This window comes from Drosophila montana, unplaced genomic scaffold, assembly GCF_035044405.1.
Source record: "Drosophila montana isolate Dmon_TW-CO22-7 unplaced genomic scaffold, ASM3504440v1 contig_2178_1, whole genome shotgun sequence".
NCBI classification, from domain to species: Eukaryota; Metazoa; Arthropoda; class Insecta; order Diptera; family Drosophilidae; genus Drosophila; species Drosophila montana.
The window spans coordinates 3,348,607-3,363,395 of record NW_026997075.1 but is presented as its reverse complement, the minus strand read 5'-3'; the positions used below and the strand labels follow the sequence as shown (position 1 = coordinate 3,363,395).

Genomic DNA, 14,789 nt, shown 5'->3' with positions numbered 1-14,789 from the left:
AGGATGCAATCGACTGTGAAATACTCTCCTGGCCGGTTAGTTACAGTTTAAGTGAGTCGAAGAGAGTTTGATAGCTTTCGATACCTCTTTAACTTCAAGCTTTAACTTTAGGAACTATCGATTTTTGCAATTCGTAGTAACGGCGGTGGGCGTGGCTGGGGAAGCTGGTGAAGTTTAAAGCTTCAATGGCAGCAATAAATTACTTTCATACCGTCAATAAGAAGGTCATTGCACATAACCAATACAATTTATAACACTTTTTGAACAGAGTATTAAAAAATAAAATATAATAAGTAAGAGTAGTCCGTTCGAGAGTGTCCAGCTAGGAAATACCCTATTTTCCAGCAGCTTTAAACTTTTGTATTTATTTTCCTATCGATTTGAATCTATGGTCTGGTCATTTTATGAAATCTAAAACGGTTGGCCCAGAGGGCGAAATACTAAGATTGGACTATACATACATATAATGTAATAATTCCTGAGATATACTCAAAAATTGGAAATTGACATTTATCGGTGCTCACAAAGTGGGAGGTGTGAAAAGAAGTGGATATACAAGAGCCTTTATATGAAGTTAAATTCTCTTGAAGGCTCTCAGATCACTGCGATCACGAGAACAAACAGAGGACTTAGCTCGTTGTCCTTATCAAGAATGTGCAGAGTTTATATGTGAACGAAGTTGATTCACTTTGCCTGTTATATTAACATGCATAAATCCATTGTGCTCATTTATTTTGCATGTGTATAGGGTATATAAAAATGAAAAACACACAATAGTATCCTTTGACAATTGTGCAATGTAAATGACATTTTTGCTCTGCGGCTGCTGTGCTACCTATAGGAATGCGGGAAATGCGGGCTGCAAGTTTGGCCGTAAATATTGGCACGCTTTTCATTGCCATTTTTGCTAGCGGCTTTGCTGCGTTTGTGGCTGTCGATAAGGGTGTTGGTGGCTGGGTGCTCGTGCGTGTGCGCGTGTGTGTGTATGTCTGTTATTGGCCCTGTTTGAGCACCCAGTTCTTGCAAGCTCACTTAACTTTCCAATTGTTTTTGCTGCTGGTGCTCCCGTAGCTGTTGTGGATGCCATGTCGAGCGAAAAAAAATTGGGCCAGGCAAACAGGCTACCATTACAGCTGCCCAGGGCACCCCAACCCCTCCCCGCTTTTTAAGGGGGTGCGACGTAATTAAAAGAAGCAACAAACAACAAAAAAAGCACCAAATAAAAAGGGCAATACTGCGTCAAATTAAGCGTGCCCAAAACAACAAACAAAAAACGAGCCGAGGCAAGTTAAATACATTTTTGCCTCAAGCTTAAAGTTTAGCTATCAAAATGAAAGGAATTTCCGCAGCTTGTTTTTTTTTTAAATTTAGATCCATAATTTTTCGTCTTGGCTATACAATTTTTTATGCGTATTTTAAATTTATTCATAACTGGAAGATGCATAACTTTTTCTTTTTGCTATCATTATTTACTTTTATATACATTGTTTTTATATTCAATTTGCCTTAATCCATATATTTCTTTTATCCCCCATTTGGTTTTAATCAGCTTACTTTTTATATTTCCACTAGCCAAGGTCATATGCCTGATAAGGAAGTAAGAGAGTCTACCACAAAGTCTTCAAGATGCTACACAGTTTGGTGTAGGAATTTTATTTAATTTTTAAATAATTCTAAAAGTATTCCTTCTAGATAATCCTCATAAGAACCTACCCCACTTGACTTAAAATGGGGCATAATTTTCGAAGCAGCTTCCAATAAGAATCGCTTTAGACAAGACTCGCAAAGTATCATTAACATTTCAACAACCCAATACACTCTGCTTTACTTTAAATATGCCTTGAGTCAAGTCTCATTTTGAATAGCCTCAAAGTATTGAAAACATTTCAGCAAGATGTTGCACATAGCCAATACACTCTTCCCACGTTCCGCACAGAGGATAAAATCAATCGCAACACAAAAATAAAACTGAATACACTTGTTCCATGTGAAACCTAGAAAAGTTCAGTGCTTGTCTGGGATAATACTGGAAAAGTATCGTAAACGAATCAACGAATGCCTAACACACATACAGATGCTCTTATATCCAGCTGCCACTTTTCATTGCCATTCCAAAAGCAACCAGGATATAATGCGAACCACTTTGTACTAAGGTGCTCTCCTCTGAGCGCACTCCACTAAATTGGCCAGCATTTTTTTCTATTTATTTTTTTCCTTTTGCTGGTGCAGCTGCAGCTTTCCAAGCACCCTACAAGTTTGCCATTTAACGTCCTTCTATCTGGAGAGTTGCCTGCGGGCAGGTTGGGAGGGCAAAGGGCAAGTGACTAACTGCATGCCGTCCGCTGACCTCTGGCTGAGTATGCCAGCAATTCAGTTTTAAATATTTATGTGTATATGTACGATTATTTGGTAACTGGAGAGAATAAAAGTAAGAGTAGCAGTGTTTAATTGATGCCACTCGGGCATTAAAATTGCAAAGTATCCTCCAAAAATGCACTTTGTGTTTCAAAGTTATGCAAAATGTGAAACAAATAGTCACAGTTCTTGTTTGTTCTATAAATGTAGACATGTCCTACATTATAGTTTAGGAAGCGCTAAGTGGAAAATAGCCATGTGCATACCGATTTTTGTCCCAAAGCTTCAAACCAGTTTTCAATGGAACCGGTTTAAACCCGAATGCTTAAATTATTATTAACTACGATATATTTTAGGCGGAATTCCAATTTGGAGCATATTTTATATATACATTAAGAACGGGGTACGCCGGGTAATTGAGAATTGAATTGTTTCTTAACATTGCATGATTTAAACAAAAAGTTGGATTCAATGATATGGAAACATGGGTTCCGAAACCAAACCTAAAGACACTTTTAAACCGCGAGCCGAACTACTTGCTATTTTTTATTGGGCTTGCAGCCGGGACTAAGACACACTAAATTCATGTTCCGCCTCTTCCGATTGAATACATTTCTCCCTAAATGTAGTCTACACTTATGCTTAAAGGATCTAAGCTTTTGAAGCCATTTATGGCTAATATAATTGGTCTGTATGGTCCCATTTCCACCTATGCCAAGGCATAGCACGCCCTATGCATATATTTATTAATTTATTATTAACCAATTTTATGAATACAGGATATAACGAAATTTTACAAAGGCGCCGAAGTGGTATAAAAAGTTGAATAAACCATAAACTATATTTTTAGCATAGCATAAATGTGTGACACACAACAGGCATTCACGAGCAGCTGCAGGTTGACTTGAGTGTAGTTCGGGGCTTAAAGGTCTTTTTATAAAGCAATGTCAGCGATTGTTTGTGTTTGAAGGAGCAGTAGTATATTTATATATATGTATATATATTCATATAGCTCATCTGCATCAAACGCGTTACCATAGTCGTGCAAAATCGTGCAAAGTGTCTGTAAACATTTATTTCAAAAATGTATGAATATTGTTCTCATGCAATAGCACAACAGGAGCTGTTAGGGCGTGAGTGTGTGTGCGTTGCTGTGTGTTTGCAAATTCTTTTGAGCTTGCAAATGTGCAGGCGTCACATTGTTTATGTTACTTGTGTGTGAGTTATTGTTGCGAGACATGATACTTTTTGTATTATGTAGCACGCAGCGCATTATAAATGACAGCCGCCTGTCACATACCCATAACAAACATTCACACACAACACACACACGCACGGCCATTAGTGTTGTTGTTATACCCTTGTAGAGGGTATCATAATTTTGTCACACAAATGTTTCAGGCACAGAAGAAGACAGAAGACATTGCAAACAACCTACTCAAACTGGCCATACCCGTCAGTCCGTTTCATCCGTCTTTTTATATCCAGATCTGAGCACTTTATTTTATAGCTGTCATATTAATATACTGTATGTATTTGTAAAAACAACATTTTAAACAAAGTCTACATTTAAAAGTTTTTGCGACTTATAGCCTGATGCCTCCATTTCATTCAACATTTCTTACATTTACAAACTTCACATTCTGCGATTCCATTAGCAAGTGTCAGTTGTCTGTAACATATGAATGGCAAAAGTACCGCTTCTTTAAATAAACAAATGATCGGTTTGATTTGATTTGCCTAAGCGCCGAAAAGGTCAAATAATACGGCCTTGAAGTAGGGGCTTTAAATGGTAAAAACTGTGGGACTATTAAAATTTAAAATTTTAATTTAATTAAAATTTAATTAAAGTTACTGCTTGCCTTCTTTGTTATATCAGCCGTTGTGGTCAGGATACTTTCGTATTTTCCATAACATCGATACGAAATTCGATAAATCATTTTTTGCAAATGTTACATTTGTTACAAATGTGAAAAATTTTGTTTCCTATGGGAAAACGAACAGGCAACATATGTCACATTCGCAAAAAATTTATGAAATGTTAATAGTGGAGTTAGGCTATTACATATGAGCAACATATGTAGTCCCCATATGGGACTACTATATCACATAGCTTTTAAGGAAGAATCGGTCGAAATATGAGCTTTGCAAATCTGCAAATCAGTCAACTATATCATATGGCTGCTATAGGAATCTACCAAACCTAAAGCTATATGTCAGTTAGGGTATTTAGCTATCGGCGTGCTGAAGATAGTCGTGAGTTTTTTTTTGTGATATTGTTGGTAGCTGCTCTTGATATCATGCACATACACAGACGTCGGCATTAGTTAGTCCTGGTGGCCTCTGCTACTGTTGTTGACACATTTTAGCCAAATCGATGGCAGCCAAGTGAATTATGGCCGCATCCTGACCAAGCTGTTGACCTAACTGGTTACACACAGCGCCATTTCAACCAGCGCGCGCCTTTAACTTGCTCGTTATTTAATTATAATTATAATTACAATTTTTTTTACTTTCTTTCGCATTTTTTTCATTCCTGTTATGTCTTGGCAAAAAGTTCACTCAAATTGTGTTGTCATCAATTGGGCTTGGGCTGGGGTTTTGGGCGGCACACGACCGGATTTTGGGTCAATGCTGTTTTTCATGTAATCTGGGCAAAAAATGCAATTATAATTTCATATTTCAATTAATGAAAATGTAACAACGACCGCACCGAGCGAAAGGGGCAACAATTTTTGCATATATATCTTTGAGTTTCCAGGCAGTGAAGGTAATGCCCTATAAACGGATGAGTATTCGAATAAAGTATGAATGCATAATACTTATTTTAATACAAATTCGACTAGATAATCAGATGTACCAATAACTAAATGAGTACTTCTTTTCACATAATCAAATTACGTCATTTGTAGATATAAACGAGAAAGAAGGGCTACCTTCGGCACGCCGAAGATTTAATACCCTTGTAGACATTTGCCTTACGGTTTTGCAGATATGTTAAAATAGTGAAGCTCGTAAATGCTGGCTTTGATAAAAATACTAAAATTTAATTTTCGACCGATCGTTCCTATGGCAGCTACATGATATAGTGGTCCGATCCAGCCGTTTCCGACATACATATGTACAGTGTGCGACAGAAAGACGGAAGTGTGCAAAGTTTCATGGGGATAACTTTTAAACTGAGCGACTAGTTCGCATATAAACAGACAGACGGACAGACGGACATGGCTATATCGACTCGGCTGTTGATACTGATCAAGAATATATACACTTTATGAGGTCGGAGATGTTTCCTTCTATGCGTTAGGGTATAAAAAGCAGATAAGATCTGAATATATAATTATGAGCATCATCAGTTGATATGCAGCTTTAATTATTTATTAACCCAAATTAATCACAATCTGGCCATGCATTTCAGGTGAGCTCAACGTTTGCTGAATTTTAATATTAATGCATTCTATATCTAGGTTTTATATACAAATATGTCATTAAAATACCAAAGGTCAATATTTTTGGCATGCATATTAAATTTGTGGTATTTAATAATATTAAATTAATATAGAAGCTGATTGTTGACAAAAGCTAAAAGAAAAAAATATATAAAATATAAAACATTGTTCGGGCAGAATAATTAAAATGTGGTTTATGCTTCCGAACGCCAAAATTCGTGATTATTTTCCTCAATTTTTATTTTTTTTTTGTCACATTTTCCTAATTTTACGAGCATAAAGTCAAGGTATTTATTTACATATATTTTTGTGATCAATTTTATGCATATAAAAGATATATATACAAAGATGTTACACACATATGCAATCCAACACACACACTCTGTAAATGTTTGCTCGCAACAAGGAAGTTTATTCAAATTTTGCATACGCCTAGTTAGCCAACCCTTTGTTACTTTGTGTCCCGACCGCCCCCAAATAATTGTCGCTGGCTGTTGTCGTCGTCGTTGGTTTTTATTTATTTTTTTTTATATTTATTTTTGCTTTCTTTTATGTTAAAGAGGTTCTCGGAGGGCAGGCCCGTTGCCGAACATTTTAATGAGATTTTTGATTTCCAAAGAAATTCAAAACGTAACGTTTAAGTTTAGCCCGTTCGGGATATTAGTATCTCCTTTTCCCAATATATCTCTCTCGCCCGCTCGCGCTTTCTGGGCGCACACTGACAGGCAGCCAAGTTAATTAGCAAAAAACAGATAACGTCGCAACAATATATATATATATACATATTTATATATATACATATATAAATGAAAGGAGCAACCAGCATCTAAGGCCATCTAAAGTCTGGCAGGGGACTGGCTCTAACCCACAGTTCCTCACACCAACTCACAGCCCCTCACACACAAATTCTGCCCATCACTCACTTAACCCAGCGCCGAGTGAGGGCGGCAGGCAAATCGGGCGAACGGGCAAAGAAAATGATTTATTATCTGCGAAGGCAGTTAAGTAAAATTGGTTGAAAATTGTTTGGGCAAACACCAGTTGGACCTCGTTACAGCCACAGTTACAGTTACAGTTACAGTTACATTTACAGCAGCCGTAACTCCTTGATGTTTATGTTTTTTGTTGATATTTCTTCAAAGCTAATGAAGTGAAAAACCCACACAGCAAGTTCTTACTTTGATGCCAAATCTTAGATGTTTGTGTTTTATTCGGTTTTTGTATACTTCAAGTATTTGGCGTTTATTAAATTTAAGCTACAAAAAAACTGTAAAACAAATTCAAAATCCACGATGTTGAATTTAGAAAGCCAAGTTATTTAAATATCACCTAAATGTTTACAAAATTACTTAAGTAAATACATATGTAAATACACAAAAAAAAAATAAAAAGAAAATGCTTATACGACTAGCATAAGGGTTTCCATACCCTGTTGAAAATGGCTAAAAAGGGTATATGGATATCAGATATTATAGAAGCTCAAGACTTCAAGCTGGGAATGTAGCTATTCCTATTGCAAGCACAATTTACTTTGAATCAATAAGGGGCTGATTATGATTTACAGATTGGATTTTTGTCAGCAAGTTTTTAAGTTTATAAGAACTAGAAGCAAATTTTTTAAGCAGTTTCTTGTAAAGTTTACACGGAATCAGAGTTTTTACTTTGAGAATATATCCCCCCGTTAACGTTTAGTTGTATATAGTATGGTCTAGCCCCTTCTGTTTATATAAACAGATTTTAAATGTTATGAAGCTAGCTACAAGGTATCTCCTAGTCGAGCACTCGCAACTAGAACATTGCTTATTCAATGTACAATGTAAATATTCAAATATATGTATATATATGTATATATACTTGTTAAATATTCAAAGTAGAATTCCAAAATAACCATGTGACTTCAATCTTACCGTTAGATTAATTAACTTTAAAAATTTAGTAGAAATTCAAATCAAATATTACGGCACCTAAAAAACACAATTTGAATACGAATTTTCTTTCAAACTTCAATTATTTGTTTTTCTTTATACTCACCTTTCTTGCTCTGCTTTTTATTTGTTCTTTTTGTTGTTACTTGCGGATTATGCTTCACAGCTTATTCCGCGTAGAATTTTAACAGGCCTATTAATTCTTGGCACCAGCGTGAAACTGATAAATTCAGCGCGATTTATTTAATTCAGAAAATCAATTCAATACTTTCGAATTTCGACTTTGCTCAGCTAACAATTGCCGAGTTAAATGTAAACACCTTTTACTTTGGCACGGCAAAAAAAAAAGAACAACAATCAACACACACAAGCACTTTTTTATTTTCAAATTTCAACCGTTAAGCGTACGCGCGTGTAACAGTTGTTCTTGTCCCCTGACGTTCAAATCATTGACTGTCACTGATGCTGAGCCAATGCTTAAGCTGCTGCCTGTCAGAGAGAGATAGAGAGACTGAGACTGAGCCTGAACCGAATCGCACGAGAGTCTGTTGACGAATGATTTTGAAATCGCAACGATGGACTCGAGTCCACAAGCATCCGTTTACAAGTCGTTATACACAACAGAGACGCAACAGTGCCGTAAAAGCTTATGCTCCGTGTAGCTTTTACTGTTAGTCGCAACTGTTGCAATAGCTTTCCAAAAGCTTAAATCAAAGTCATGCTTAAATGCCGAACATGAGTTTGACAGGAGTGAAAATAAATCCTATTCTTATCGTTTACAACGTGTCGAGCTTAGTTTGCATTAAAATAGTATAAAGCTTTTTAAAACATGCGTATTCTAGGCGGAGAAACATCTCTATGGTCCCATTGATTATTTAAATACCTTATTCAAATTCTGCCTTCGATTTTTTTTTACTGTTGCATACTTTATCTTTGGATCATAAGGTCACTTTGCAAATGCAAAATCAAGCAAAGTACTTGCAAAACAACAAAAGTGCTCTAAAATACAGTTACAGTTATAATACAGTTCCCCGCTACAGTTCACCGATTTGCTCATCCGGAAGCTTAGCTAAGCAAGCAGAAAAAGAAAAATGTGGCAATAACCGTTTTTTTGCGCGTTCTTTGTGGATGGGCATTCTTCCAATGTGAAGAAACAACAAAAATTAATCATTTTGGCACATACACATACATAAATATGTAAATAGATATTTACACATGTACACATTTACAAACACAATATACTCTTTTTCACATTTCAAACGAGTAGAAAAAGAAAACCATATTTATAATATTATAAACATTAAAATATAGCTTAAGTTTAAAATTCAAAAAAATCCACCAGCAATACATAATTTTAAAACGAATCCTTTTTTAAACTTCAATTATTTATTTCCTTTATACTCACATTTTTTACCTTTTTTATTTTTTCTTGTTGCATTTGCGGATTATGCTTTACAGCTTATTAACACTTTTTGGCACCAGCGCGGAATTGATAAATTTTCCTCTTTTTTTTTCACTATTACTTTGGCACAGAAAAAAAAAAAAATAGACACTCACTTATTTATTTTCACATTTATGTTTTACAGCTTATAACACTTTACAGCTTGTAACACTTATTGGCACCAGCGTGGAATTGATTTATTTTCCTTGTTTTTTTTTTTACTATTACAATGGCACAGAAAAAAACAAAAATTAAAATGCACGCCCACTTATTTATTTTCACATTTTAACCGTTATGCGTAAGCGTTCGCATTAATTGTTGTTGCCGCCTGACGTGCAGATCATTGACTAACATGCTGAGCAAGGCTTGAGCTGTTTTCAGTCAGAGAGCGAAAGAAAAAAGGAGACTGAAACTGAAAAGAATCGCACGCCGTTGTTTGTTCTTCGCATGACGTCACAGATTGATATTTTCTTATACAATCGCACTGATCGTACAATTAGTAATAAATATTGAAAAATTTCCGATTGCTTACAATTTTCTTTTCCTTTTAAATATGTTTGGTTTTTAATGTATGCATATATTTACCTAATCTTTAAGTACATTGTATTAGGCTTGCAAGTAATAAACTTATGAAGTGTGACGTTTCAATCTCTGATGCTGACGCGCCGCGTTGCGGCCCAGTGCGTAACCTGTGCGATTCTCTGCGTCAAAGCAAAAAGCATGCGAAATAAAATTGAGAATAGCAATAACTGTTTTATTGCTCGTCTTCCATCCGCAGTCGTTTTCGCATTGCTTGTGATATTTACATTCATACATATATGTACATGTCTATATACATACATACATACATACTTATGCATGTGTCGCAGAGAATCAAATGATTACGCACAGGTCCGTCATTCGGCACGTTATTGCCAGAGATTGTGACGTCACACTTTATAGACTTAATTCTCTAATATGTAATACATTTTTATAGATTAGCTATTCATACATTTAAGAAATACATACATATATTAACAAGCCAATCAAAGCAAACCACTTTTTTTTTTAATTTAAAAAATCCGAAAAATAAATTTCTATTTTAAATTTATAAATATTATGCATACGCATCCAGTAACAGAAAGACGGACCTTTAAAACTGAGAGACTAGTTTGAATAGAAAGATTCTATTAGGAACACACTGACGTATATAAGAACATAGGTATGTATGTATGTATATCAGCTATTATGTTTTTTGATGTGGAGGGGATGTATCCTTATATGCGTCACACATTTCTTGACAAAGTTATAATTCGCTCTAAAGGCCTATTAAAATTAACAAACGTTATATAAGCCATGCCATATAAAAAGCAGGCTATTTTAGAAATATGTATATATGTATGTATGTACATCATCTTGTATAACAAAATTACTGCACCATACCCAAAATCGATCGAAAACACAAATATACAATAGGAAATTTGTGACTGTATATTTGATCAAAGGGTTATTACAAAAAGTGTGACGCAGAGTATTGCAACTTATAAAAAAAAGGTAATTTTTGTTTTAGTTTAATTGATTTTGCCTTAGTTTAAGCATTGCTTAATTAACTTATCTAATATGCCTTAGTCATAAATATTTTTCTCTCACGAGGAGGCGACGATAGTCGGCATTTAGCCCACCACGAGTAGCAAATGTCACCACTAATAGAAATCGCAAATAACGGACCGATCAAAAAACCGTTAAACGTCGTTAAGGAGTCAGACATGCCCAAAACATGCAGCTGAAGAGCGGCACCGACCCCGGCGGCGAAAGCGAACATGGCAAGAGGAAGAGAGAGAAGAGAGAAAGCAGTGTTAAAGAAAATTTAAATCGTCAAGTGCAAAGGGTTGTAGAACATTACAAATTGAACAGTATCGAATATATTTTGATAATTAAAACAAATTCCCTTGATATTAAATGTACATATGTATATTTTCGAAAACTCGAAGTTTTTTCGGTTATAGTCGTATTTTCAATCCGATTTTATGTCGCAATTCGGGTTTTGGCTTGATATATACATATGTATGTACATAAACACGAAATTCTGCATACCTTATCTCAAACGCTTTAAATTAATGTGTTATCACACACATACATATGTACATACATAATAGAGCCCTTCTAAAATTCATTCCTTGGTAGTTGAAGCAGATGACGTCATGGAGGACAGGATGGGGGATGAGCTTCACGCCTTTACGTGCCCCTCTGCACTTCAGCAATGTATGCCGCACCAGGTGGCGACATCAGTGCAGCAAAGGATGGCATTGCCGTCGGCAGTGCAAGAGATTATTGATGTACAAACAATCCTGAGAGGCACCATGGAGCAGATGGGAACAGTCCTAGGCGACCAGCGTCACAATAGCGGGATTGATGGCGACTAGGCTCTGAGTGCCTGACGTATAGAGCGACAGGTTGCAAACAACTCGTCAATTTTGGGAAAGGTGCCAAAGAAGAATATCTGCAGCAGGCTTTACAAAGGACGCATTTTCTCCCAGTCAATTTAGCTTAAGCAAGGGAAAGTCGACGGTAGATTCCCCTAATACCTACAATAACTATACGCAGCCACTGTTGGCTCCTTTACCCACCAAGTGACCGCTGGGCCTCAGTTCTGGGACCACTCCTCTGGAAGTTTCCGATCTGGAATGAAATTTCCGATCGATTATTGGCATCCCAGATTTGATGGTCCTTGTAGACCTCTGCAAGAAGCTGAAGGTCGCAAAAGAATCGTGCAACCGCAGCTGGACTCGAGTCTCCTGTCCACCTGTCGAGTTGTTGTTGTTGTTGATCCAAACATCAGCGATACTTTCTCCCTGATTGTCCAAAATGCTGTGCTACTCTGCGATCCTAACTGGAGCTGAGGATTTGCTGTTCCCAGCTATGGACGCGAATTTTTGCACTAGTGATTTATGATATGGCACTAGTCATCGCAGGGATTGTCCAGCTAACTGAAACAGCCGCCAGCTATAGAGCTCAAAATGAAAGCGGCATAGCCCGATTGGATGGCTCGCCAAAGGATCGCTGAAAAAATTGACTGATTTCCAACTTGGCAGCCTGGAACTGAAAGAACGGCCAGTACGCCGAAGGATTCTTAGGGAACAGGCGACCGCTGGAGGAAATTGTGCCACGACCCATCACGGTGGACAATTTGGCATTGAGTATGCAGGAAAGCATGGAAAACTGCACCGCAGCCAGCACCTTAGATAGAGCTGAGCGCAGCAACCGATGTCTACATAGATATACACGTTGGTAAGTTGTAAAGTGTGCATTATTTTGTCTAATTACGTACCATTAAAGCTATTGATTAATGCCCTTGGCATCGGCACACGTTCCGTTCTCTAGTTTATACGTCACGAACTTCTTCAATGTCTCATATAGCGTACAAAGATCATGTATATTTATTTAGTTGATAGACCTCCCCATATCAAGCAAAAAGCAATTTAAACAAATTCCAATTGGAACCACACAACAATTTTAAACAACAATTTTTAGTCTGTTGTCTTAATATAGAGCTCGGACGAGGGTTTTTATTGATCCGTGCTCGTATCAATGTGTCTTCAGTGTTGGCTGCTGGGCAAGTAGGACTAGGTATTTCTTCCAATTGTTGGTCCATAAAGAAATGCTTGAAGGTCCATCTAGACAAGCTTTCTAAAAGGTACAACTGCACGATAGTAGGTGACCTTATAACTTCTTTGACATGTGCAAGAGGCGTTTATGCATAAGAAAGCGTTAACGAAAAAAACAAGTATTTGATACTTGAAACACCTTATCTTAAAGTAAAATGTAAATTACTTGAGTCGAAGAGTTCGATCTTACTCCAAGAAGTATCTTTGATCCAATTTTAGTCATTTGGTATTATCAAATTTGAAAGTGAGTTCTAATCGTACACGTTATAAGCCATTCATACTTTATTTAAGTACAATTTAATACATATCCCATAAAGTTTGGTTCTTGGAAATGTATGTTACGGGCAGAAAGATCATGTCCATCTGGGTAAACGCGTCGATCTTGCGAGCTACAAGACCTAGAGACTTGAAAATATCAATATAAATCCTCGTATATCATAAGCAGAACGAGTATATTATGTTTGTTCGATATATCCTCACATTTTTGTAATATCGCTATCGATCGCTTGGGAGATTTTGGTAACGGTGATTAAATTTAATCTGCTCCTGTGGTGAATCTTTGGGGGCATGTTTGCACATGAAGTCGTTTCCGTCATGTTTGCTGCAATTGCCCATATATTGTATTTATAATTATAATTACACTCATAATTATGACCCATGCTCCTGTCCTCCTTCATCGCAGTAAGATTTGTTGACTATCGCGCTTTTTCTCTCTAATTGGTGTAGGGCGCGTTTTATCATGCCATCTCTTTCCGATTCGTACTGGGTGTGCGCCACAAATCCTTTGTATTTCCCAGTCGAGCAAGTAACAAACATTAATGCCATAATTGAATAATTTTTTGGTTAATTGTAGGAATCTGTCTAAACAAGATTAAATTAAATATGAAAACGGGTTTGAAAGAATGCAAATAAGTACCATCTCTTACGTCTACGTTCCTGTTTTCTGAAAATATATGACAGAGTCCACGATTTTTTGCTTCATTTTTGATTCTTTGCATTTCATTGCAGCCGCTTTTTCGGGATTGCTCCGCAGCAATCATTTTGTTTTCGCATTTTCGTTGATGTTAAAAGTCAGCTGTTTACGTTTTTTCTAATTGTGGTACTAAAAAATACAACATTTCCTTACAGATATACTGACTTTTTAGTATTTTCTCGATTATTTTGCAACACTCTTTTTGTACAGTGGCTATGATAACCTTATTGGGATTTAATAAGTTTGACGAAAGTGTGACCAGAGGGTCGATTTGCCAAATTGTTAGTGTTCGAAAATTTAATAAAAGGCGGGCTTTTTTAAAATCGAAAAAGAAACAGTTATTTTTAATGGCTACTTAATTTACTTGATGCGGGACGAATTAAGTTATCGATTGTTTAGTATTAGGTATATTCTGAAAGTATGTATTTTTGCCCTGTGAATGTACAGGCACATTGTATTTGGCTTGTTGCCGCCATCACTTAAATGTTAAGCTTATTATTGTCGTGAGTTAGAAAGCCGTAAGAGGGAAGACTGCGGTAAGATTCTGAGGGAATATATATTTAAGTTCTAACCTATATAATCCGTTCAGAATAAAACACTTGCACTAGCACGTTTTGCATTACGCTGTCTCTATTAACATCGGAGTAACATGGCCAGAGGCCAGGCGTAAACCCTGCAGTGTTCAAATTGCAACTCCACCTTCGTTTGGCACGCGACATTACTATTTTTTTAAGATGAAAAAAAGATGATCAAACTATAAATGAGTTATTTTTCTATATAAGCTCACATAGGTGTGTCATACAACAAATAGTTTTTCATACAAAAATATAAAACTTAGACAAGAGTCAATCTTATACACTCGTGTTAAAGTTATATGGGACCGATTCAAGAGAGAAACGGGAATAGGAATAGAGTAAAAATGTAAATCGTTTGCTTTTTAATATTCGTTAGGTATAATGGAATCAGGCTTTTATTGTGTGTACATTATGACTATATGTATAT

At 36.3% G+C, this 14,789-nt stretch overlaps 1 protein-coding gene across 2 annotated transcripts in view; it reads right to left on the bottom strand.

Moving 5' to 3' along the window:
* The window catches only part of LOC135427438 (uncharacterized), a 57,118-nt gene extending 48,696 nt beyond the window's left edge, over positions 1-8,422 (bottom strand). The window contains exons 1-2 of one of the 2 annotated variants that reach the window (XM_064680957.1): positions 7,836-8,422; positions 7,712-7,768 (exon numbers count right to left, since the gene is read on the bottom strand). The gene's annotated coding sequence lies outside the window, so the exon portion shown is untranslated. The remainder of the gene's footprint in view (positions 1-7,711; positions 7,769-7,835) is intronic. The other variant, XM_064680958.1, reaches the window with a different exon arrangement.
* Between the last annotated feature and the right edge of the window lie 6,367 nt (positions 8,423-14,789).